Below are 26,202 nucleotides of genomic sequence, written 5' to 3'. Positions count from 1 at the left end.
AAGGAAGGAAGGAAGGAAGGAAGGAAGGAAGGAAGGAAGGAAGGAAGGAAGGAAGGAGGGAGGGAGGGAGGGAGGGAGGGAGGGAGGGAGGGAGGGAGGAAGGGAAGGAAGGAAGGAAAGAAGGAAGGAAGGAAGGAAGGAAGGAAGGAAGGAAGGAAGGAAGGAAGGAAGGAAGGAAGGAAGGAAGGAAGGGAAGGAAGGAAGGAAGGGAAGGAAGGAAGGAAGGGAGAGAAGGAAGGAAGGAAGGAAGGGAGAGAGGGAGGGAGGAAGGAAAATTGATTTCATGAGGAGAGACAATGTGCCCAGACACTTTTCTGTGTGTATTTTGTGCATACCTATTTATGTGCGTGAATCTCCCATTAAAACAGAGCTCCTTGAGAGAAATGGCTGTTTTCACAGTTTTTGGTAGGCTCAGTACTTAGCATATTTCTCAGAACATAAAAAATGCTGGAATTTCTTGTATGTTTTGTTTACATCGAGATTGCAAAGGACTTTAAATGATAAATGAGTTTCTATTTTGACCTTTAAGCAAAGGGGAGCCTTTAAACTTCTTGAAAAGCAATGTGTCTAGAGATAGGAGATGGGATAAGCATAAAGCTAATCAACAAGTGTTTATTCAGTTCCTACCATATGCAGGACACTGGGGATACACAGACAAAATCCAATAAATATTCCAATAAATGTTTATTAAGCTTCTGCTATGTGCCAGGTAACATGCTAAGCACTGGGGATACAATTCATAAAATGAAAATAAGACCTCCCCTCAAGGAGCTTATATCTTAATGAGATAGCATGCAGATAAGAAAATACAAATAACTGGGAGAAACTATTAATGACTAAAGAGATCAAATACAGGAGACGGAAATAGCTTCAGAAGGGTGCATCATCTTTCTGGAACAATTTTACTCTATTAACCTGAAAAACAAAGCACCATAGCTTCTAGCTTTGATCACAGAGAGTCAGTTAGGTGACAAAACCCTTTATCTTGCTAAATTATCTTACTGGAATTAGACAGCTTTTCCCAAGCTCCATCAATTTATTCTAGTTGCCCTTTGTACCATCTCCCATGTGGAAATTTCTCAAACTATGCGAAGAAGAGCTAAAAACAAGAAAGGAAATATTAACTCAAGGCTGATTCTGCTCTTTCTGTTTTCCTGGCATTTCCCCTTACCCACAACTGTATTTTTTGCTGCCTCTTATAAACACTTCATTGAAATTCCTAATCACGGTCCTAGCCTGACAGCTTCCCTATTGTAATACTATTGAATTCAGAGCCGCATCCATCAAGCGCATTTGGAATGAAACTTATATCGATTACCTCCAGATGGTAGTTTATAGGGCAATTGAACAAGTTAGAACATCCTTCAAATAATAAGTGACTGATCAAAGATGCCACACACATATGCAGCTATTTTAAAATTACAAACATCTTGAAATGTAAAATTTTCCTTGCATCTTTCTAGTGCAAGTCTCCATTTATAATTTGGTTAACCTAAATATATATTCATTCCCCATGGCTTGACTCCAGCCTATCTTTCTGGACTCACCTCAAACTGTTCCTCTTGCCCCTCCCACTTATAGCCAAATTGCACTGCTTTTCTTTCCCCAAATAAATCCCACAGTTTCCTGTTTCCACATCTAAGCTTAGAATGGCTGGTCAAAATCTTACCTTCAAACCTAGTAGAATATAAACTCATAATGGACAGAGACTGCTTCCACTTCTTCTGTCATTTTGTTCTTGATGTCCTCAAACTAGAATGACATCTTGCATGAAGGAGCGACTTAATAAACATTGCCCAAATTGGTACAGGAGATTTTGACTTTTCTTTCAAAACCCAGTTCAAATGCTATCCCCGATATGTCCCATGGGACATCCCCGATTCTCTCTCCAGGTAATATAGGATTCCTACACCCGTTCCATCTAAAAAAAACAGAGCCAAAAAAAAATTGTTGACCTTATATATAAAAAAGATATTTAAGCTATGCAAATTGTTCATCAATTCAGGAAATATTTCATGATTATCACTTCTCTACTTAACATTGTGAAAACATAACTCAAAAGTGATAGAGGTCATGGAGGTCTCAACCAAAGAACCAGAAGTTACAAAGTCAGGAAGATCCCTAGTCATTGTCCAAGGACATAGTGAGTCAATGATTGAGTTACAGTGGCCATTCCCTTGGCACACACCTGCTCAGGTTTTATGGACTGTGCTTTTTACAAAGATTAAATTCATTAAATGTCACATGTAATTCTGTTACATGGTAATCTGGCTAATATTAAAAATGTAAAATATATTCCTGAATTCAATTTGCTGAAGTATTTATATTTCTTTATTAGTAATTCTAGTGGTACCCTTTCTAATGTTACCAGTTCTAATGTACCATTAGAGCATTGACAAAGTTCTGAAATATAAAAGATAAGAGAAATTGGGATGGGTGATTAGGGAAGTGTCAGTATTAGCACATTTTCCTTTAAAGTGCAATTATTGTACTCAGAAAATTTCTTGATTTCTGAAATTTCCTTACAAATTGCCTTTCATACATAATGAATTAATTACAGGCAAATGCTTTTGCTAACTGGTATTTTGACACAAATCACCTTCTCTTTTCTTTGTGAAATATTTCGCTTAATTTCATTAATTTTTTCCTTTACTATTTTAATTTTGAAATACTATTTTTGAAATAATATTTTATCATGACTCAACTTAAGTGTCACTGAAGCAATATAGGAAAAAAATGAAATAGTTTTTTTTTTTAGATAAGTGATTGCATCCTGTACTTCCAAAAAATCCAATACTCATTTTATTCATATTCTGTTATAGTAATAACAATATTAGGTAGGCTATATATATATATATATACATATATATATATCTTTCAGATTTTCAAATCACACTATAAATATTTTCTCATTTGATCTTCATAACAATCCTGGAAGAGAAGGTATAAGGAGAAAAGGAGGAACAAAAAAGACAATTCACCTGATAAGCAATATACTCTTTTAAAGTGATGATTGTTTATCCCTCCTGTCTAATAATGTTATTAATTAGAATATAGAATCAATTCTAAAGGAAAGCACTACAAAGCATTTAATTACATATAACTTTAAAATCCCTTACTCAACTGATTTTGAGATCTAGAAGAATCACAATTTTGTTCTTTTCCCCCTACTCTTCAGGTACACTTCTGGCCTTTGTTTTGTTCTTTTCCTCCTATTCTTCAGGGATTCTTCTGGCCATTGTTTTGTTCTCCTCCCCACACACCGAGGTATTCTTCAGGCTATTGCCCACAAACTATTTTTATTTTTTTATCCTCTTTTTTATTTATTAATTTTATAATTATAATTTTTTTGGACAGTACACATGCATGGGTAATTTTTTTACAACATTCACTTTTCCGAATTTTCCCCTCCCTCCCTCCCTCTATTCCCTCACACAGGGGACAGGGCAATCCCATATATAATAAATGTGTTACAGTATATCCTAGATACAATATATGTGTGTAAAACCAAATTTCTTGCACAAACTATTTTTAACTGTTTAATCACTTATTCTGGGAACCACTTTGTTTGCCTTTATTTCTTCATTTATTGACAGAAAAATCATTGATCATAAATTTAAACCTGGAAGTGACCTTGGGGTCATCTATTTTAACTCCTTCATTTTATCTTTGAGGATACTAAGATTCAAAGAAGTGACTTATCCCATTATCCAGGTAGTATATAGAATATTTAGGATTTTAATCTATATCATCCAATTTTTTTCTGGACTCCTTGATGAACAAGAATCATGAAGTCTTCAGGCACTGGAAGTCTTTGGAGAACTCTGGATATCTGAATATCCACCTTTTCCTCCCAAGAGATTTTTATTCTTGACTTTTCTCTTCATCCCTCTCTCATTGATATACAAACATACAAGGCAAATAGTCAATTCTGCATCTCTAACTGAGACAACACATTATGCACCCCTCTATCTCTGCCCTGTACCCCCCCCCAAAATTTCACAGCATGTAGAGTAATATTCTAAGGGCCACATTGTTTCATCCCCTTAAATAAGAAATATTGATGGGAAAGTTCACAAGGGAAGTGCTTTCCCTATCTTACTTGCTTCTTAACAATTAAAAGTTTCTGTACTTCTATAAGTAGAATCAGCACATATGACATATGCATACATAGCAGTTGTTTTGTACAAATTTTAGGAAAAGGATCTGGCATCATAAAAGTGAAAAATTTTAGATAGAAATTGACTTTACATTAGAACTACCTTCTAACTCAAAACTATACACTAATAATTAGAGTTTGTAGTTGTTCACTCTACTTCAGGAAAAAGATGTCAGGATTTCCATTATTTATAAGCTGCAGTTTTTCATGGTTTGTCAACTCAGTTGCCTTAAATTGCTCCTGAAGAGATACATGAAAGCCTCCATCCCCACCTTTTAAGAACAGAATTGTGTTGAACTTTCCAATATATTTTCAGGGACAAAAACAAACACTCTTGCCAGTTTAAATAAACTCACTGACCCTAAACATACTGGAAAGCAGGAGTGTGTCCAGGCTTCTAACCCATATGCCTTCACTTACACCCTTGCTCCAGAGCAGACATCAAACCAGCTAAGGACTTTTGTACTAACAATCCCCAGAAGATCTGGGAATCGACCAGGGCAAACTACAAAGAGGCAGAAATCCAGCCAAATCAACAGCATCTCTCTGTCTAGTTCTGCTAACCCATGCCCAAATCTCAGGCTTATACTTCTGTCTGTGTTATTTTGTGCTGATCCTCATCATCTCCAGCATGAACAAACAATATTTATTGAATACCTATCTCTGGAAGGACATCTTTTTGGATTCTACAGATAACAAAATGACATGTTCCCTGCCTTGAAGGCATTTACAACCTACAGAATATATAAATAAGGAAATACAACAATATAATATTAATGATAATATTGATTAGAGAAATTGTGACACAATAAACAGTGACCTAATCTTTACACAAGGTCCCATTGCCCTCTCTGAAGTTAAAATTAATACTGGATACAGAGACTCTTGAGTTTGGCTGAAGATGATTTTCAGAGATAAAAATAAATATGGTTTGAGAAAATGGTTTAGGGGATACCTGGAAGGGTCTTGAATGCCAAATTGAGAAAAAATTCACATTATACTTTACAGGTAAACACAAGTTTTAGTCAAATATTCAAAATTACTGTCATTCTGAAATAGAATGGGACTGAGCCTATGAAAACAAATAGTATGTATTCTCAGAAACAATTCACAAGAGACTGGTCTGTTATTTTTAAATAAGAAGCCTTTGGTGATGGAGAATTATCACCTCCAAATTCTGTCATCCACAATGTTGTTCCCTTAGAGGCATTGCTAATCAACTAATTTTCCACATATTCAGTTGACAGCTACTGAACCTCTGAAAGAGTTCATAGAAATGCCTGCGGATTTAGCATTTAGTAAATTGATCTAAGTGACTTGAGAGACACCTGATGGCAAAGTGGGTAGAGATCTGGGGCTAGAATCAGGAAGACATCCATTCAAATCCAGCCTCAGACACTTACTAGTTGTATGACCCTGGGCAAACCACTTAACTATGTTTGTTTCATCTTCTCAACTGTAAAGTGGTGATAATTGAAATTGTAAGGATTGTTGTAAGGATCCAAAAGTAGGATAATAATTGTGAAGTGCTTAGCATAGTGCCTGGCACACTATATAAATGTTTATTCCATTTCCTTCCCGCTTGAAAAAATAATGGTTCCTATAAGTAAGAGTCCTTAGAAGTTAGAACCAGGAAATGAAAGACAGATTGACCTTGGGGAAGCTGAACTATTTTTATAGATCCCAAATTTTCTTGGAAACAAAGACCCGTCTTAATAATAAAGTCTTTCTGTGGATGTTTTATGGGTATAGTTGTGAAATAATATCAAGAAGAAGAATGATTTCAAATAGCTAGGATTTATCAAACACATTTTAAGATTTACAAATCATTTTCCCCATTTTATCTCATTTCACAATCTTCATAACAACCCTATGAAGTAGCTACTATTATTACCTTTTCTTACAGATGAGAAAATTGAGTGGAAAGTTTAAGCAACTTGCACACAGTCACATAAAAACTGTGTGAATCAGGATTCAAACTCTAAGATGTTAGCCATTGAGTCCACCTCACTGGCCAAAATAACAGAATTTCAAAAATCTGAAGATGAGGGCAAGTAAGCAAAGAGTGATAGAAATGGGCATGAATGGCCAAAATACATTATCTACCAAAAAATGACCAAGAGAAACAATATAGAGAATATATCAGAGAGATGCAAGATCAGAAATAGTGGGTTAATAAGGGTACTATGAGAATGAGGGATGATCAAAAGGCAGGCAAATGGACCAAGAATGCCATTTGCACTGGTAACCATCCACTATCAAGAGAACCAAAGGAAATCTACCTCATCATCACTAACCACATATTGGCAAGTTGTATTTCTGGAAGTATGTTCACAAGATGCTAGATGTGTAGAGGATCCTTTTTGCATCACTGAACTTATATCAAAGATATCTTCAACATAAAGAAGATCCAACTCACTTCCAGTTGATCAATGATGGACAGAAACAGCTACACCCAGAGAAGGAACACTGGGAAGTGAATGTAAATTGTTAGCATTACTCTCTATCTACCCAGGTAACTTATACCTTCGGAATCCAATACTTAACGTGCAACAAGAAAATTGGATTTACACACATATATTGTATCTAGGTTATATTGTAACACATGTAAAATGTATGGGATTGCCTGTCATCAAGGGGAGGGAGTAGAGGGAGGGAGGGGATAATTTGGAAAAATAATACAAGGGATAATATTATAAAAAAATTACTCATGCATATATACTGTGAAAAAAAATTATTAATTAAAAAAAAACTTATATCAAGGAGACCAGAAAGTCATCAAAGTCCCAAATACAGAAGGTGAAAGCCAATCAAACTGTGCATACCCTTTGATTCAGTGGTATCACTATGAAGTCTGTATCACAGAGATCATAAAAAAGGGGAAAGGACCCACATGTACAAAAATATTTACGTAGTGTCAAAGAATTGGAAATTAAGGGGATGCCCATCAGTTGGGAACTGGCTGAACAAGTTGGAGTATATAACTATATTATTATGTTTATATACTCTAACTTGTTCAGCCATTTCCCAATTGTGCTATAAGAAATGAGGAGATGGATTTCAGAAAAACTTGGAAAGACTTACATAAACTGATCCTTAGTGAAGTGATCAGAACCAAGAAAAACATTGCACATAGTAAAAGCAACATTGTGCGATAATCAACCATGATTGACTTATCTATTCTCAGCAATAAAATGACCCAAGACAATTTCAAAAGACTCATGTTGGAAAATGCTATCTATATCCAGTGAAAGAACTATGGAGTTTGAATGCAGATCAAATCATACTATTTTCACTTTTGTTGTTGGTTTTTTTTTTAATTTTTCATGGATTTTCCCTTTTGTTCTGTTTCTTCATTTAATATATGATTAATTTGGATATGTTTACATGATTATTACACATGTATAATCTATATCAGACTGCTTATCATCTTGAGGAGGAGGTATGAGAGAGAGGGAGGAAAAAAATTAAGAACTCAAAATTTTATTTTAAAATGAATGTTAAAAACTAACTTTACATGTAATTGGAAAAAATAGAGTATGATTTCAAAAAATATATAAAATATAAATAGTGTCTTGAGCCTCTACTGTGTAATTGAACCCATCTGATATTACTCCCCAGACTTTGTGTGTAGATGAGGAACACAAAGATTTGAAAGTGAAACAATCAACAAGAATTTATTATATACTTTATTATATACAAGCACTATGTTAAGCTCCGAGAATTCAAAGAAAGGGAAGGGGGAAAAGACATAGTTCTTGCCCAAGGAGTTCTTGACCTAATAGGAGAGAAAAGGTGTAAACTCACTAGTCACAAGATATACAGACTAGATATTGGAGGGGAAGGCATGCAAAATTGGGACCAAAAGTCTTTTCAGCAGAAGGTAGAGATATGACGGAGTCTTGAAGGAAATTAAACCAAGTTACTATGTGGTGGAGGCAAGGGGAATGTTCTTGCCTGGAAGACAACATGTACACTTAGGAAGACAGGAGATAGAATATTTTTACTGGGTTCAAGTGTTTATTAAGATGAAAAAGTAGGAAAGAGTCAGGTTATAAAGAGCTTTAAATGTCAAACAAAAGAACTTATATTACCTAGAGGTGATAGAAGATCACTAAAGCTCAGTGAGCAGTAAGGAGAGTGGGACTGTCATTTTCAGATCTCTGCTTTAGAAAAATCATACCTGCAGTGAAGTGGAAGGTGGATTGGAGTGGGGGAGACACTTGAGGCAGGGAGACCAGTGAGAACTCTATTGCAATTATATGAGTAAAGTGTGATGAAAGCCTGTCCCTAGGGTGTCATTATGTGAATGGAGAGAAGGCGATATACAGGAGAGATAGTGTGAAGGTAGAAACTCAAGGATCTGCAATCAAAATGGATATGTAGAATAATGCGAGAGAAGAATCCTGATGACACAGGTTTGAGACTAGGTAATTGAAAGGATGGTTCAGCGTTGTCTAGTAATAAGGGAAGGGAGAAAGAGAGGAGGATTTCAAGGAAAAGATAATAAGTTCCATTCTGGGCATTTTGAGCTTGAGATGTCCTCATAACAACAAATTATAATAAGATCTGGTCTCTATCATCATAGCGCCTACAACTGAGATAAAGAGACAAGAATAACTTATAAAAACAATTAGGAAAATACAATAAGTTGGTAAATCCTAAGGGGAAGTCTAAGTTTAGAAAATAAAGAGATCAAGGTGGATATAAGCACAGAAAAAAAATTCCCAGAGGATGCAGGGCTGAGCTGGGTTTTAAAAGGTTTGGGTTAGAAGTGGATTTCCTGATAGAGAGCGCAGTATGAGCAAAGGCAGGGAAGATTTTTGATTTTTTACACTGCTTAGATCTACATCTTTACTTGCCTCTCTGGGTAAGATCAAGCTTAGGAAATCAATTTGAACCCTTGATATAAAATGCTTTCCCCCAATCTTTAATTGGCTTTAACACTATCATACCACAGAATCTAAGCTACATGCAGTAGGCAACTGACAGCCCTCAGGCTGGAATAAATTCATTCTACACTAATAGCCAGGGCCTCAGCAATATGCTTTAATAAGTTCATTCAGCACTGAGAGAGAAGCAGTAAGCTCTACTTAATATTGACTGACTGGGAAACCAGAATGTATTCTCTAGCTGATTTCATTATTTCCCTGTCTTAGACTAGCCAGTATAACAATAGTAGCAATCATAAATGTAATGATATATGTCTGTGCCCATCAGGTAAACTAAGGCATTTTCTCCAAAGGATCTCCCTTAAAGAGAAGAAAATTAGAATTCTTTGTACTGTCACAAATGATGAATTCTTTACTAGAAAATAAGAGCTCCTCTCCCAACTCTCAGCCTTTCACTATGAACTTTCTTCAACTTTCTCTGCTATCTCTCCTTCGGACATGATTCATCCGTCCCCACTCTCTTAAAAGATTTAAAAGTAATCCCCTCATCTTTCTGCCTTTCTGACCTTTCCATATTGATTAACGATAAACGTATCCTTTCATACATCAAAGTTTAAAATCTCTTTTAAGTTCATATAATGCTGATAATAATTTATACTTACATAGCAATTTAAGGCTTGCAGAGTACTTTTCATAATCTCATTCAAACTTCAGGAAAATGCAATGAGGTAAGTGCTAGATATTGATATAAATATAGATACACATACATATACATATACAGAGATGACAAAAAGAGAGGGACAGAGACAGACAGAAAGACAGAGACACAGAGAGAGATAAAGACAGAGACAAGAGAGAGAGAGATAAAGACAGAGACAGAGAGAGACAGAGAGAGAGACACACAGAGAGAGAGAGAGAAAGAGACAGAGACAGAGACAGAGACAGAGACAGAGAGAGAGAGCGCACCTCCACTTAATGATGGGGACACTGAAGCTGATAAGTTAAGTGATTTGTTCATGATCACACACAGAAAATGTTGGAGATAGAATATGAAACCAATTCTCTTTTATTCCACTACCAGCCTCAGCCATCTTGGATTATATATAGAATTATTCATGTATATTCCATTCCTGTTTTGCTTCTCTTTTCCTATGGTTGACATGCCCTTCCTTCTCCATCTACATAAATTCATTCCATCTGTCAAAGGTCACCTTAAGTCCTATATATTTCATGGAGCCTCCCCTGATGACACAAATCTACAAATCTTTCCATCTTCTTAGAAACTCTCATGATTCAAAATTCACTCTTTCCTTAATCATATGATATTTTTCAATACTCATTACTTTGTTATTGAATTTGCAAGGAATTGAGCCATAAATAAATGAATTAATATCCACAAATATTGCTTGCTACAGTTGTGTATGTAGATATATATAAATATACATATAATAAATTTCTACATAAATATATAGAGACATAACCAGAGCTAAGATATATACAGAGCTAAAGCCTCTGACTCCTTATTAGGAAATTTGTGTATGGGCAATTGATTCCCTCACCACTGAATTAGCATATTACATGAAGTATCCCTGAGGAAGGAAAAGTATAAGTACATTTCTTAAGAAAGCAACCCAAGGTTATTCTCCTGATTGTCCAGATAATTGACATAGACCCCTTAAGCGTTCACTATCCCTTGGTTTTGGGGTTTTATTTCCTTTCATTCAATAGCAGTTAAAGTTTTTCCTTCTTTGTCCATTAAAATAACCCTTAAATAATGAGTTTCCTCTGCATCTGGTATCACAGATAAGACTCCCCCATATTCAAGAACATACTTTCATCTCCTTCAATAAATTATTAGGCTCAAAGATCCCAAAGTATAGACCTGTAAATAGAAGGAGCAGATATATGACATCTTGCTTCACTACTCATTCTGGAGTCTCTCAAAAGGCTCTCTCACACATATGAAAAATGGGATTATTCTTATACCAAAAGGGGAAGCTAGGGCACCATCTCTGAAGCTGCTACACAACTGAAATTTGGGGAACTGACCTTCTAATTTGGATTTGGAAACCTGCTCTCTCTAACTGTCCATAAAGGTCATCTTTTAACATACATGTATTTTGCATAAATCATCTTTTCTCTTCACTAATATGAACTTATTACCACATAATCCCTCATTTGGAACTTTATTTGCCACAAAATGAAGGAAATAAAGTGCATAGGACAAGCCAATCAAGTCTTCTCACTGTTAAATTCCTAGAACTCAAAGATCTCTCATTGAATTTCCATGAATTTCTCTAATTAAAAGATCCATAGGTAGGGAAGCTGGCTATTCTGTAGGATAATGGTTGGTCCTGCAGCATATAAAAAGGATACAGCCAAGATTTCAAACACTATTAGTTAGGTTTAGACACAGGTTAGTAATAAGATCATGTAAATAACCTACAATAAAGACAAGGGGGAATGCTTAAGACATAGCAATAGATCAAGAATCAAGTGAGCAATAATACCATAGAAGTGAACTAAAAATTCTGTAAGGCACAGAACAAGATAATAAATCAAGTAAGCAAGCCATTCCTATATGGGGCAGAGGCAAAAAAAAAAAAGAGTCTAGGATAGAAGCAATGATATACATTGAAAATTTTGAAAATAACCAGCTACTTTGCTGTCTAGACTAATAGGAATGCTCTAGTAGACTACCTTTTGAACTAGGTGATAAAGATATAGTCCCATACCCTCTAAAATAATAGAACTAATTACTTCAATAAGTAATATAGAAAACTACATCCCTGCCATCTGTAATGGAATGGCTAGAAAGATGCTACCTTTTTAGAACAAATACATAAGCTTGATGCATTGCTTGTAATTTTAACCATGAATTGCTCAAATACATGCATTCTTGAACCAATAATGGGATATAAACAATAATTCAAATAATGTGATTGGAAGCAGAATGTGATGGCAATCATTTTTTTAAAGAAGCCTAGGAATCCCAATGTGTTTCTAGGTTGAATTTTTTACAATCTCCTATTGCCCAGAAAATAAAGTTATCACACAAATGTAAATGAAATGTGAGACTCCATTCAAACTAAATAAATATGTGGTAAATAAGCGTACTGGTGTTCAATTCGAGAAAACGGGTTCATATCCTCCCTCAACAACTTATTTGCTATGTAACCTCCAATGAGGTTCTTATTCTCTACATCTCCATTTCTTCATCTGTAAAAAATAAAAATAAAAAATAGGGCTGCACTCCATCACTTCTAAGCCCTTTTTAGTTCTAAATCTAATGTCTCATGATTGTTATTTCAAAAAAAAAGTGGGATAGAAGCTCAAATTGGGAACCCAGTTCTAGAGAGGAAAGGAAATGTAATATAGGGAAATACCAATAATTCATTAAGAATGCATAATCTGCTTTGACTAAAACCAAAACATGAGGAAGCTTAAAGAGCTGATTTCTTGCTGTAAAGTCTTTTTATTGGCATACTGAGCATGCATTCAAAAGGCACAAAAAGACAAAATCTCTCTTTCCTAGTCACAGGTAAGAAGACACACAATATCAATTTCCAGATGGGTAAAGAGGCACAATTACTGGCTGTCTTATCGCTTCTCCAGGGTTACAATGAAGCCATGAATGCACCAAACTATGATTTAGTCTGGCCTAGACGGAAGTCCGTGAGGATATATTCTTCTGGTTTATACCTAGAAGAAATACTTTTTAGAGATTTGATAACAATTTATAAAGGCTATTCTTATTCTCTGAGTCAAAAGGAATTTATTGGCTACTAGTTAAGCTCTCTAAGGGAACATACACCTGCTTACAGGTAATAAAATAAAGTGACCTATTCTCAAAATTATTAGTATTTTGTATTTGGCCAGAAACAAATATAGGCCAGATTACCTAGAAACCTATTTACCAAAATCTTCAATTATCAAAATTCCTATTATTACTCAAAATTCTTTGTATATTGTGTCTCTTTAATGACTATTTAAATTAATTTAATTCATTCTTTAATCTTGAGGGTAACTTTATAGAATAAGAATATTTTAAAAGTGAAAAGGACACCAAGGGTCATCTATTGCAACTCATAAACAAACATGTCTCCTACTCAACTTTACCATTAAGTGATCATCCAATAACCACCTCCAAGAACAGAGAGTTCCCTCTCTCTTGAAACAGGCCATCATATCTGCAGACATCTATGATTGATAGGAAGTTCAATTGAAAGGAACTTTAGAGGTCATGTCATCCAAACCTCTTCATTTTATACATTAAAAAAACCCTCAGGCACAGAGGGTTACATAACTTATCCAATGTTATTCAGATAATATATATTCTAGAATTTTTCCAGAAGTTTAAGTCAAGTTTACTGGACTATTGGTAAAGACACTGCTTTTTGAAAATTAAGATAACATTTATGCCTCATTCATTCTCCATTATTTTTCAAAGATCATTGACAATTGTTTAGCCATTCACTCTCTTAGGTCTTTGAGCATACTGCGGTAACATTACATCTATCTGAGCCTAGCCTATCATGAGTTTAGTACAGGAGTTAGTTAAATATCTATTCATTAATTACATTAAATAAGAATAACTTTTATTGAATTTTATCCACCAGAATTCTTTGAATTTGATTCATCTTTTGCTTCATTGCAAAGAACAAAGCAAAAGTAAAGATATAAGCAAACGGTATTCTCAGCATTCTTTTCAACAGCCTGTTGCTGTATCAGTGACCTGGTCAAAGGCTGAACTGATATCAGAATCCAGAGAGAACTGTTTTCACTTGTCATTCATGAAGCAAGTTTTCAACCCTGAGTCTCAGACAAACAGTCTTTCTGTTTTTAATGAAATAAGCACAGCTTGAAGTAACATTTTTAAAAGCCTTTTTTCTGGCCTTTATTATCATGTCAAATCCCAGAATGTTCTGTTTTTAATTATTTAAACAAAATTTCTGCATATAGCATCACATCCTAATGCTTCATAATCAAGAGAAAATAATTACTCTTTCCCCATGAATGTTCCTTAATGATTGGAAATGGAAATGCATTCTCTATGCTTGTAAAACCACTCCCATACTGGGCCACACATCACATTCTAGAATCAATGTCAATTTGAAAATATTTCATATTCATATAGTGTATTACTTTCATTTCATTTTTATGTTTAATATTGCCTTTGAGAGATGAAGTTAGGAGCCTTATCACCATTTGTTGGATAAGTCAATGAGGTATAATTCAATTCCATTGAACAAATATTTTTAAGCATCTACTGTGTGCAAAATACCAAAGTCTTACAGAGATACAAAGATAAATGACTAGAGTCCCTGTTCCCAAGAAGTTTAACATCTAGGAAGAGAAATAAAATAGCTCCACAAATAATTTTCATGAAGTAAATACACAGAAGATAAAAAAGGGCAATGAGATCTGGGAAGAAGCACTTTCTTTGTATTTACTTAATGCTTGTGACATTTCTCCACACAAAACCCAACAGTATTTGTAGGAGAGTGTTCCCAGACTGGGTTTTTTTTTTGGTTGTTGTTGTTGTTGTTGTTGCAGAAGGTATGGAGAAGATGTTTTTAAAGCCACTATTCTTGCTATACTTTCTCAAACAATGTCTTTTGTAATATATAATTCATAGAAGTTCAACTAGTTGAATTATATGTAGAGAATTAAAGTTTCTCCTTCTTTGTCCATTAATAACCGAGATAATGAGTTTCCTCTGCACCTGGTAATATAGATAAGACCCTCCATATTCAAGAACATACTGTCAGCTCTTACTCAGCCCACACTGGTGTGGGCTCAGGGGCAGCAACACTAAAAAAAACTCCTTGGGTTTACCCCTACAACTTTGAAAGGAATAATAGTCTTGTGAGGGCTCAACATGCAAATAAAAATGGCAGCTGGGAAAGTGAGCCTGGAGAAGATACTAAGACTAAAAGAAATGATACTCAATATAGGGCAATACTTTGTAAGATTTCATCTTCCATAAAAGATTTAGAATCACCAAGTACAGATAAACTTCATCCTGGAATACTGAGAAGGGAGAGGGGAACCAGCAAGTAAGTGACTGATGATGTTCCATTGGTGATTTATTTAAAAAAAAAAAAACCTGGAAAATGGAAGGGGTACTACAGAAATGAAGAAAAACAAATAAATGAAATTTATACACTACAAACTTATAAACTTAATTTTTTATTCTTGTCAAAATTCTTCAAATTGTTATTGAAGGAGTCATTTTGGACATCTTCAAAAGGAAGTAGTGATCATAAAGATCCGGCATTAGACTAACTTCATTTGTCATTTGAGAGGGTAACCAGCCTCATAAATTAGGGAAATGATTCAGATATCAATTAGCTACATTTTAGCAGAGGTTTTGTCAAGAGTTACTCATGCTTCTCCTACGCATGAGATAAAGATATATGGGCTAGATAATAATATAATTGGTAGATTTAGAACTAGTTGAATGACCAGACTGAACATTTGCCATAGGGCACTAGATTTGGTGTTAAAAATCTAGGTTCAAGCTTTTTACCCCTTATTTCCATATGAACCTCAGCAAGTCAATTAATATCTCTAGGTCCCAATCTACATTTGCAAAATGGGGTATTGGATTATTTGGTCCCCAAGGGCCTTCCAATTCTAAGTTTATGATCTTAGGAACCAAATCTAGGTTAGGTGATCTGAAACAAAATCAAATGTTGAATCTTTAAAAATGTTAGTATGGAATTATTTTTGTCATGTCTAACTCTCCATGACCTCATTTGGGGTTCACTTAGCAAAGATACTGGAGTCGTTAGACTTTTCCTTCTCTAGCTTATTTTGCAGATGGGGAAACTGAGGCACACAAAGTGACTTGTCCAAGTTCACACAGCCAGTAAGTGAAGTCTTCCTGACTTCAGGCCAGGACTCTATGCACTATGATGCTACCTAGTTGCCTTTTTCTTAGGACTATCTATCCATAAAATTTTATGGTCATATATTTTATTCATTAGCATCACTGGGAATTCATTCTATTTCGTATCAAATATTTTCAGTCATGCAATGATTTTTAGATTCCACCACTATGGGCAAGCCACTTAACTTCTCAGTCCCTGGCAATTCTCTAAGACTATAATGTTCTTCAAGTTCTAAATCTATGATTCTCTAATTTCAAGTCAAAATGCATCAGAGAAAGATCCCATACCAAGAGCTCTCCATACAAAAGAAATCACAGATCTAGACCAAAACTAAACAAGTTTTAAAATCTCCATCATTATCAACTGTGATGTAGAAGTTTCCTGAAGTATCACACAGTGAATTAAATTGATGTAAAATAATCTTTGAACAAAGCTTTCTTAACGGATTTTACAAGAGAACAAAACTGTTTATAGCTTATAGCATTAAATAAAACAAAGTCTACTTATCAATTGAGACTAAAAATGTGCATCCTGGCCTGTTATGTTTTGCTCCATATCTGTATTCTAGGCCTCAGTTTCATAAATGGTGATTTAAGACCCCATGTGGGTTTTTGTAACTATGTGTGAGGGTCACAAAATCATGATTTATTATCAATAAATGTTTTATTTATATACCTCCTTTATATGCCTATATACCTGAGGTCATGTAAAAATTTCTCTGGTGAAAATGGGTCACAAAAGAAAAAAGTTTAAGAAATCCTGTTCTAGGCAACAGCAGCTTTCCAATAGAAACAATAGCCATCATTAGAATTGTGGTATGTATCCCAGATGAACAAAGGCAGAGAATGTAAGCAATATGACAAAAAAAAAACAATTTTAGAGAGGCAAAAGTGAGACTCTCAGTGAACAAAACAAAAAACAAAATTGTGGGATACAAAAATTGGACATGTCTATTTTTTTAAAGTCATGTAGCGATGGTATATGTAAGAGAAATAGTTTTAATCCACTATTGACACGATAGTATTTAAGAAAATGGAAGTTTACTTATTTTAAAAGTAAATCATTGATATTAAAGTCAAGGTCTAAAACTTTCCAGAAAAAAAGGAACATAAATTTACACAAAAAGAGAAGGATTTAAACTAAGAGCAAGCATTTCTTGTAGACTCATAGGAGTCATAGCTGATAGGAATGCCCATCAATGCTTTTATTTACAGTTCCCAAGATTAACTTCTAGGCAACCAATCTAGCCACTGATTGCCTTCTGCTCCTCAAGGGGGAAAAAACTTTTAATCCCCTAAAAAGAAATCAACATTCTGGGACACAAGGGGATAATATAAATCCCCATATGCCTTGTTGCATTCTTCCTTTCCCATTCTGGGAACAAAATTTGGTCCCAGTCTTAAAAAGATGACCGAGCAAGATTACAGCTTTAGAAGGGACAGTAGAGTCAATTATTTCTGATGATTTTGAACTATCTTCTTCTAGCAATTTACATGGCTCATTCACTTTCCTTTAAATTAGATATTCAAACTCTAGATTTTCTAATTTTAAAAAAGTGACCACCAGCAATGGGCTTGATTGGCAATTCAGTGGGCAGTAGACATCTTCTCTCCCCTCCTCTGAACTCATTTTCTATTCAAACTAGGTAGGAACCCTGTATCTAACAACTCAGCTAGGCAAAGGCAGAATGTGAAAGTGGGAAAGTTTCCACTTTGGGGGCTCAGTATGATCAATTTCTATAGTAATTGGATTAACAGGGAGTCTGTCTACTCTTGAGTGAATAGGATTCTCATAATGGGAGTCCACAAGAGCATGAGCATTTGCATGGAGAGGTGCAAATTGTTCTTTAACTATTTTAAAGAAAATGAAATCCAAAGACATTTAAAAGTTCTGGTGAGAGAAGCATAGGAGAGTGTATGAGCAAATAAGATAAAAAAGTAATTTAGTGGAATTTTATCCAGTAGGATAACTTGGTCGGATGCTCAGTAAAATGGGATTTGAATAAAGTTAGAGAAGTTTAAAATTCTTAACTTGTAAGATTTTTCTTTCCCCTTTATTACTGCAGCAAATTAACAACTTGAGTTTTCCTTGCTTTCTAACTTCATATGAGATAGATGTTTCCACCAATTTTGAGGGCATCTATTAGAATAACCCATTTCAGATGCCAAGGAACATATCTAGCACAAGAACTAAATGTTGGAGAGACAGAGACAGAGACAGAGACAGAGAGAGAGAGAGAGAGAGAGAGAGAGAGAGAGAGAGAGAGAGAGAGAGAGAGAGAGAGAGAGAGATTTCCTATGGAAAACCAAAGTAATTGATCACACCTAAATCTTTGCTGTTGAAAGTTAAGTAACGTCTTATATGATGTTTTTTATATTTTAGCCATCATCCTTCCTCTGGCAACAGTGTAATAAGTCACCAAAATTGTTTGGCTCCTGGGACCCATAGAGAAACAAAGCTTCAAAGAATGAGGAAGTCGGCCAAACCCTGACTTAGTCAGAACACCTCTAGAGTAGTATTTTCAATTAAGCAGACTTTCAAGTGCTACATAAATGTCAGCATAGTATTGTTGCTGTTGTTGTCATTTTTTCTTACGCCTAAAATGCAATCTTTTAACTTTTTTATTAAAATTCCCATTTATCTTTTAAAGGTCAAATATCATCTACTTCATGAAGCTCTCTTGGACCTCAACAATAGCCAGAACTTTGACTAATTATCTTATATTTTGAGAGCATCTATTAGAATAACCCATTTCAGATGCCAAGGAACATATCTAGTATAAGAACAAAATGTTATTCGTGTGTGTGTGTGTGTGTGTGTGTGAGTGTGTGTGTGTGTATTATTCTGATGTCTTTGATTAATTTGTTATGTGAGTGCTCAGTCTTGACCATAAAAAAATTTAGAAAATACTTAATTTTTCTGCTAAAACTGTGACGTGAAGTTTCAGAGATAATATGCTTCTTACAACAATGTATGGAGATAACCTCATATACCTAATGATCTTTTCATGATTATTTCATTAAGACAATCATATGTGTATGTGACTGGAGGAAAAATCCAGAAGTCATGCTTGGTATTTTATTAAATAAAACCATGTAGTCAACAGTGTATTTTTTTTTGTTTGGTTGTTTTTTTCCTTAAGCAATTGGGGTTAAGTGACTTGCCCAGAATCACACAACCAGGAAGTATTAAGTTTCTGAGGTCATATTTGAACTCAGGTCCTCCTGACTTCAGGGCTGGTGCTCTATCCACTATACCAACTAACTGCCCCAATAGTGTATTTTTTTAAATTAACACCTATTCTTCTAATAGAGAACCAAAAAGAAAAAGTCCCAAATATCCATTGTCAATCTATTGCTTTGCCATTTCTCAGATCCTAAGAACTCTCAAATATCTGTTCCAGATAGGTTTCAGAATTCAAATAACTAACTAATCTTTGAACTTTTTGAGGTACCTATAAAATAAATCTCAAAATCCATTTATTATTTCTTTCAAAGGTATAGTATGTGCATGTTAGGAGGGGATTTCTGATGTAATAATGCCTTCCTATCCCACCCCTGTTTTATATATACTCTAACTAACTTGTATATAGAAGGATTCTAAAAACATGCCCTCATCAAAAAATCCTCATTGAAGAATTCTCCAATACTGATCTGTTTTGCTCAGTAATATAGCTGTAACTAGAACAAAATGACTCATTTTTCTAGGGTCCTGATTTTATTAAGACATCAATAATATAAACACGGAACTTTTATTTAGGTATGAAAGCTCATATCCATACTCAGATGTAATAAAAACCGCCCTCTCTGTAGAATAAATGATTAACCAAAAATAAGTCATTTTAACTAGAAATTTTAGTTAACTTTAGTTGAGACTGGTGTTTTATGCCATAACAGAGAAAGTTTTAAATGTCTACCTCTCAGTACAAGAGATCATAATGATGTCCATTCATGTTGGCAGAAATAAAAATGAAAATGGTCAATCATTTTCTTTAAAGAAAATTCAGCAGTTTTATTTTGATATTTTCCAAATTTAGTCTTTTAGCAAAAGAGGAACATTCAACCATGATTGCTTTTCAGCACAGGCAGTCACAATTTGCCAATCGATGAAGGAGGATGAGGAGAAATAAAGAGAAGAAAAGAGGAGAGGGAAAGAGGGAAGGAAAGAGGGAAGGGGAAAAAGAAAGAGAAGGAGAAAGGGAAGGAGAAAAGAAAGGAGAAAGGGAGGAGAGGAGAGGAGAGAAGAAAAGAGGAGAGGAGAGGAGAGGAGAGGAGAGGAGAGGAGAGGAGAGGAGAGGAGAGGAGAGGAGAGGAGAGGAGAGGAGAAGAGAGGAGAGGAGAGGAGAGGAGAGGAGAAAGGAAAGGAAAAAGGAAAGGAAAAAGGAAAGGAGAAGGGGGGGGAAACAATAACAATAGTAACAACAATAACAACAGTAGCAGCAGCAGTGATTAGGAGGAAGATACTGTCCCTGCCCTGGACTATTGCTTCCCCCAATTCCACAACTATCCCTATAGGAAATGGGGAGGGAGGGCCTTAAGAGGAAATTAACCAAAAGCTCCAAAAAATGAATAAGCTATATTTTTTTTAAAAAGACTCCAAGGCAATTTCTTTTCTCAGAAATAGGATCTCATTGCCAAATTTTCCAAAAATTATCAGATTCAAAGGCATTGACATCTTTCCCATTATTCTCTCTGTACTTCTAATCATTGAAAATTCTGATTTCAAAAAGGTTTTATTAAGTACTTACTATATACCACTTATCATACACTGGAGATACAGAGATGAAATAATCTCTATCTGTAAGGAGTTTGCATTTTAATGGAAATATATACATACATACACAATCACATATGTAACAGAGGGCTGGTCATTTGGATGGTCAGTCAGTCCTTCAAGCATGTACAGTGTTCTGTAGCCAAATATCCATGAAACCTTGAGAATTTTGCTTCTGAAAGTGAATGATGACCTGACATGGAGATATGTTGTAATTCATATCATGCACAGATAATATAAAGCCATTTCATGTTTTTTTTAATTGACTACTAAGTTGAAACTAAGGATCAAAATATTAACCTGAGAAATCAATAGCTCTCTTTCATGGTAGTAACAGTGGCAAACACTGCTACAAGCCTCCAAGGGAGGAGTCAAATATAGTTAAAAACAAGATAGTTTGGGAGAAGAAGCCTTAGAATTTGAGGGGTGGGGAGGCAGGAAGGTCAAGAAGTTTTCAGCAGAACATTGTGCTTGAAGTACACCCTATCAGAAGGGAGGATTCTTGGAGCAAAGGTAAGGAGGCAGCGTATTCCTGACACCTGCTGTAGCTATTACACTATAATAATATAAAGACAAAGAGATAGCAGTTGGAGTGAATTGTGGGAGAAACAGAAAAAGTAGGTTTAGCTGAATCACAGAGTACAGGATGGAGAGTAATGTCAAATCAGGCTGGAAAGGGTTTAAACAGCTATTTATAGTCTATCTTAAACAGCTATTTATAGTCTATCTTAGAGAAATAGGAATTACTTGGATAGACCAACATTTAAGGAAAATAACTTTGGCAGCAATATATAAGATAGACAAGACTGGGAAGAGATTAGGATATCAAGAGGCTGTTAAAATACTCTATCTTTCAGCAGCATGGTAACAGCAGATATTAGCATCTATTTGACAAGAATAAACAGTTAAAATGAGAAACTAGAACAAATGAGTAATCTTCCTGTACTATCCCATCCCTCTCCACACATATAGTCCGGTTTTGTGCCCTTTTCCCTGAGTAGAGTTTGTAGTATTTTCATCAGGTTCTGTTTAGGAATAGGACTATAATGAAAAAGATTAATTGGTTGAGGACTGACTTGTGCTTATTCACAGTATTAGAAATGTATAAAAAATCCACTGTGGTATGGTGGATGGGAAAGCCTGCCTCGAAGCCAGTTACCTTAATTGAAAAATAGAGATAAAAATAGTACCCACTTTCCAGGACTGTTGTGAAGATCAAATGAGATTATAGTTATAGACAGATTGGTAAATAGATTAGATATAGACAGATGGCAGACTTTGCAAAACTTAAAGCATTACATAAATATTGTTCTTCTCGTTTAATTGTCTTAGTTATGTTCAACTCTTCATGACCAGATTTCCTTGGCAAAGATACTGGACTACTTTGCCATTTCCCTTCTTCAGTTTATTTTATAAATGCAGAAACTGAGGCAAACAGAATTAAGTTGCCCATAGTCACAAGCTATTGAGTATCTAGGATAGATTTCAGTTCAGGAAGATGAGCCTTCCTGACTTCAAGCCCGGTGCTCCATCTACTGCATCATCTAGTAGCCTGTATAAATATTAGCTAATATTTTTATCATATGTTATATATCTGGTCTCCTTGCCATAAAACAATTCATCAACTAAGTATCAGTTATGCACTTTTTCAGGGCTGAAACCCATACACTTTAAATAGAAGTCCTACTAGATTGACTCTTCAGGCACTTTCAGAATACCACACCAGTCTTATTCGTCTTTTAATATATTTTCCATACTCACTATATAGTCAATTCAAATGCTGTGATGTTTCAGACAGAAAGGAAGAGAGAGAAAAAGAGAGAAGGAAGAGGGAGAAGGAGAATGAAGAGGAGGAAGAAAGGAAAATAGAGGCAACAGGAAGAGGAGGGAAGGGAGAGAAAGAGAAATATGTCTCTGTGTATCCCACCCTATCCCCAGCTGAAATCAATCTCCTTGAAGGCAGGGATTGTTTGATTTTTTTGTATCCTCAACATTTGCCTGACATAAAACAGGTACTTATAAATGCTTAATTTAATATCCATATTAATTCCTCCATACACTAGAAAAAAATTTCAAAACCTAGCTTGTGCAGAAGTTGATGATAGTATGCCATGTTTAAATGCATAACTTGTTTTTTAAAAATCTCAATGACATCTCATTTTAGAAAGTGATTCCATATTTGGAACAGCTGATATTTAGATTAAAATGGTAAAGACTGGTTAAACTAAATAGAAACTTGAAGTTTTAGAAGCAGGGAATATATGTGAGTTGCTCTACATACCTTTGACTATCAGATTTTTAGTCAAGGAATTGCAAGGAATCTGACTAGACAATATGATGATGATGATGATGATGATGATGATGATGATGAAGAAGAAGAAGAAACATTTATATAATGCTTTTTAAAGTTTATAAAGTACTTTATAAATATTAATTAGCTCATTTTTCTCCTTATAATAACCCTGGGATTTATTATCCTGATTTTACAGCTGAGAAAACTTAGGCAGAAGCTAATGACTTGCCTGAAGCCAGATCAGGCCTTCCTGCCTCCAGGTCCAGGGCTCCATCCATTGTGCCACCAGGCTGCTTAATGTTATGGTTATATCACAGCTGACAACGGGTGGAAGTTTATTTTGTCCATGCCATTAATCAGATTCAGTTTTTTTGATGAAGAGATTGTGTTCCTCTTTACTGCATGATATGCTGAGTCCAGTGGTCAAGGCTTCAAACTGAATGCTACAAATAGAAAATAAAATCTAGAATGAACTCCAGAAGGGTCTTAATTAGGTGTCAGTCTGAGAAAGGTATCCTAAGAGCACAGGTTTAGAGCTGGAAGGAACTTTATATATTTCCTAGTCCAATTCTTCATTTTTCAGAAATTATATCCATATATAAGGAAATTAAATGCCAGAGATCAAGTAACTTGTATGTTTTGTTTTGTTTTTTGTTTTTGTTTTTGCTGAGGCAATTGGGGTTAAGTGACTTGCCCAGGGTCACACAGCTAGGAAGTGTTAAGTGTCTGATTCATATTTGAACTCAGGTCCTCCTGACTTCAGGGTTGGGGTACATGTTGATACAGATAACTAATTACAAGGTTGAGTTTCCAACCAAGGTCCTCTCACACTAAACACACATATTTTTCACTTTAGAGTGAGGACCTGAGGTAATATAGGGATAAAAAATCAATCTAGGAAATGTAATCTGAGTCAGGAAAAATTACTAAACCAGATTCCTAAATTCAAAGCTGGGGCCTTTGTCATAGTGGATTGAAAGTCAACCTCAAGTGGCCAAGGTTTATTTCCCTTCTCTATCAAATATGGGTTATATGACCCTTAACCTTTCACTGCTTCAAACAACTTTCCAAGACAATAAAACACACTGCAATTTCTGATGTACTTTGGTATAGGGAGTTTCTTCACCCAGGAGTCCACTATTCTGAAAAAGTTATACATCACAAGGGAAAGAGAAAGAAACATAAACAGAGATGCAGAGGTAGAGAGAGAGAGACAGATAGACAGAAAGACAGAGAGAAGAAGAAGAAAGAAGGAGGAGGAGGAGGAGGAGGAAAGGTGGAAGGAAGGAAGGAAGGAAGGAAGGAAGGAAGGAAGGAAGGAAGGAAGGAAGGAAGGAAGGAAGGAAGGAAGGAAGGAAGGAAGGAAGGAAGGAAGGAAGGAAGGAAGGAAGGAAGGAAGGAAGGAAGGAAGGAAGGAAGGAAGGAAGGAAGGAAGGAAGGAAGGAAGGAAGGAAGGAAGGAAGGAAGGAAGGAAGGAAGGAAGGAAGGAAGGAAGGAAAGAGAGAGGGAGAGGAGGGGAAGAAAGGAGGGGAGGGAGGGAGAGAAGAAGGGGAAGAGTGGAGAGGGAGAAAAAGAAGGGGGAAGGAGGTGGAGGGAGGGAGGGAGGAAGGGAGAGGGGGAGGGAGGGAGAGAGAGAGAGAGAGAGAGAGAGAGAGAGAGAGAGAGAGAGAGAGAGAGAGAGAGAGAGAGAGAGAGAGAGAGAGAGAGAGAGAGAGAGAGAGGCAGAGACAGAGAGACAGAGAGAGAGAGAGAGAGAGAGAGAGAGAGAGAGAGAGAGAGAGAGAGAGAGAGAGAGAGAGAAGAATAATTTTAGACTCCTCAGGAAGGATGACTAACAATAGTCTAGTGGATACCAGAGAACTCAGGATTGCAATTCGGCTGCTGTTTAGTCTAGTCAAGTGGTCAAAAGATCAAACTGTTGCTGATACTGAAAGGTCTCCTTTAGTCTTCCAGGCTCTGATGGGAATTCAAGGAAAGACAGCCTTTAGTATCATCTAAATCCAACCTTTGAAAGTAAATCAAAATTTATGGACTCCTTCATTTGAGAAACAGTTGAGCCTCACTGACGCCTTCCAATTTTGGAATCTTAGCTTTTACTTTTAATAGATGATATGCCATCATAGGCAGGAGCTTTGTGGTGTGAAATAGAAATATAGAAATAAATAAAATTTAAATATCATTACATGCTTGTGGTTGCAAGATTTTGGGGTTTTTTCTAAGCCAAGTGACATTCCAACCTACCAAGATGGGAAAATACTTAGGTCTAAAGACATCAGCTGTTGTTTTTTTCATACTCACAGACCTGAAGAGTCCGTTCTTTGACTCTATGCTTTACAATTTCTGTTAAAAGAAAGAAAAAAATCCTGTCTTTCTCCTAAAAAGAAAAAAAATGCTTTTGCTGATTCAATTTTCAGGTAGGTTCAGGATTACTGCTATACGAAAATAAGAAAATGCTTATTGAGCAGCATGGGGTGGTAGAAAGAACAGTAGGTTCTGAGTCAGGAAACCTGAATTCAAATTCTACCTCTACCATAGACTGTTACAGTTATGTGAGCTCAGACAAGATGCTTTAATCCACTGGGTCTCTGCTTTCTCATCTATAAAATGAGAGGACCATATTAGTTAATCTTCAAGATTTCTTCTAGATTTAAAAATCCTACAATCAATTTGTATGTAAAATACCATTTATTTCCAGGTGCTTCTGATCCCAGTTGATCCTAGCCTTGAATTCAAGATACAAAATAGGAATCAGATATAATATTTTCCTCTTCTTCTCCCTCTTCCCCTCTCCCTCCCTTTGTCCTTCTCTTACTCACTACCCTCACAACATAGTTTATAGAACAAATAAGTCCACTGGTTGGGCCTTTTTTTACCTTTAATATTATTAAGCTAGTTGTACTGCTCAATTCTAATCCACACAGAAGATGTTTATATAGTATCTCTATTTTCATATAATATTGATATTTGTGTAAATTAATTACAAAACATCTTCAATAAAAATGTAAGGTCAGATTAATTCCTGTTTACAGTTAATTGGATGGATAGCTAAATGTTACCAGAGATAAAGTGCCCATTTCTTGAATCAGGAAGATTCATCTTGCAGAGTTCAAATCTGGCTTCAGATGCTAGCTATATGATTGTGTACAAGTCACTTAATCCTGTTTACCTCAGTTCCTTCATCTGTAAAGT

General features: G+C 35.5%; 1 long non-coding RNA gene across 1 annotated transcript; it reads right to left on the bottom strand.

The window, feature by feature from the left end:
* Nucleotides 1-1,658: 1,658 nt before the first annotated feature.
* On the bottom strand, nt 1,659-26,202 carry LOC141543635 (uncharacterized). Its single transcript, XR_012482483.1, has 4 exons — nt 26,070-26,202; nt 25,316-25,353; nt 23,243-23,456; nt 1,659-1,921 (listed from the first exon to the last, which is right to left on the bottom strand). It is a non-coding gene; the product is annotated as an uncharacterized LOC141543635 (long non-coding RNA).

This window comes from Sminthopsis crassicaudata, chromosome 5 (genome assembly GCF_048593235.1).
Source record: "Sminthopsis crassicaudata isolate SCR6 chromosome 5, ASM4859323v1, whole genome shotgun sequence".
Taxonomy (NCBI): Eukaryota; Metazoa; Chordata; class Mammalia; order Dasyuromorphia; family Dasyuridae; genus Sminthopsis; species Sminthopsis crassicaudata.
This window is presented reverse-complemented; position numbering and strand designations above follow the sequence as displayed.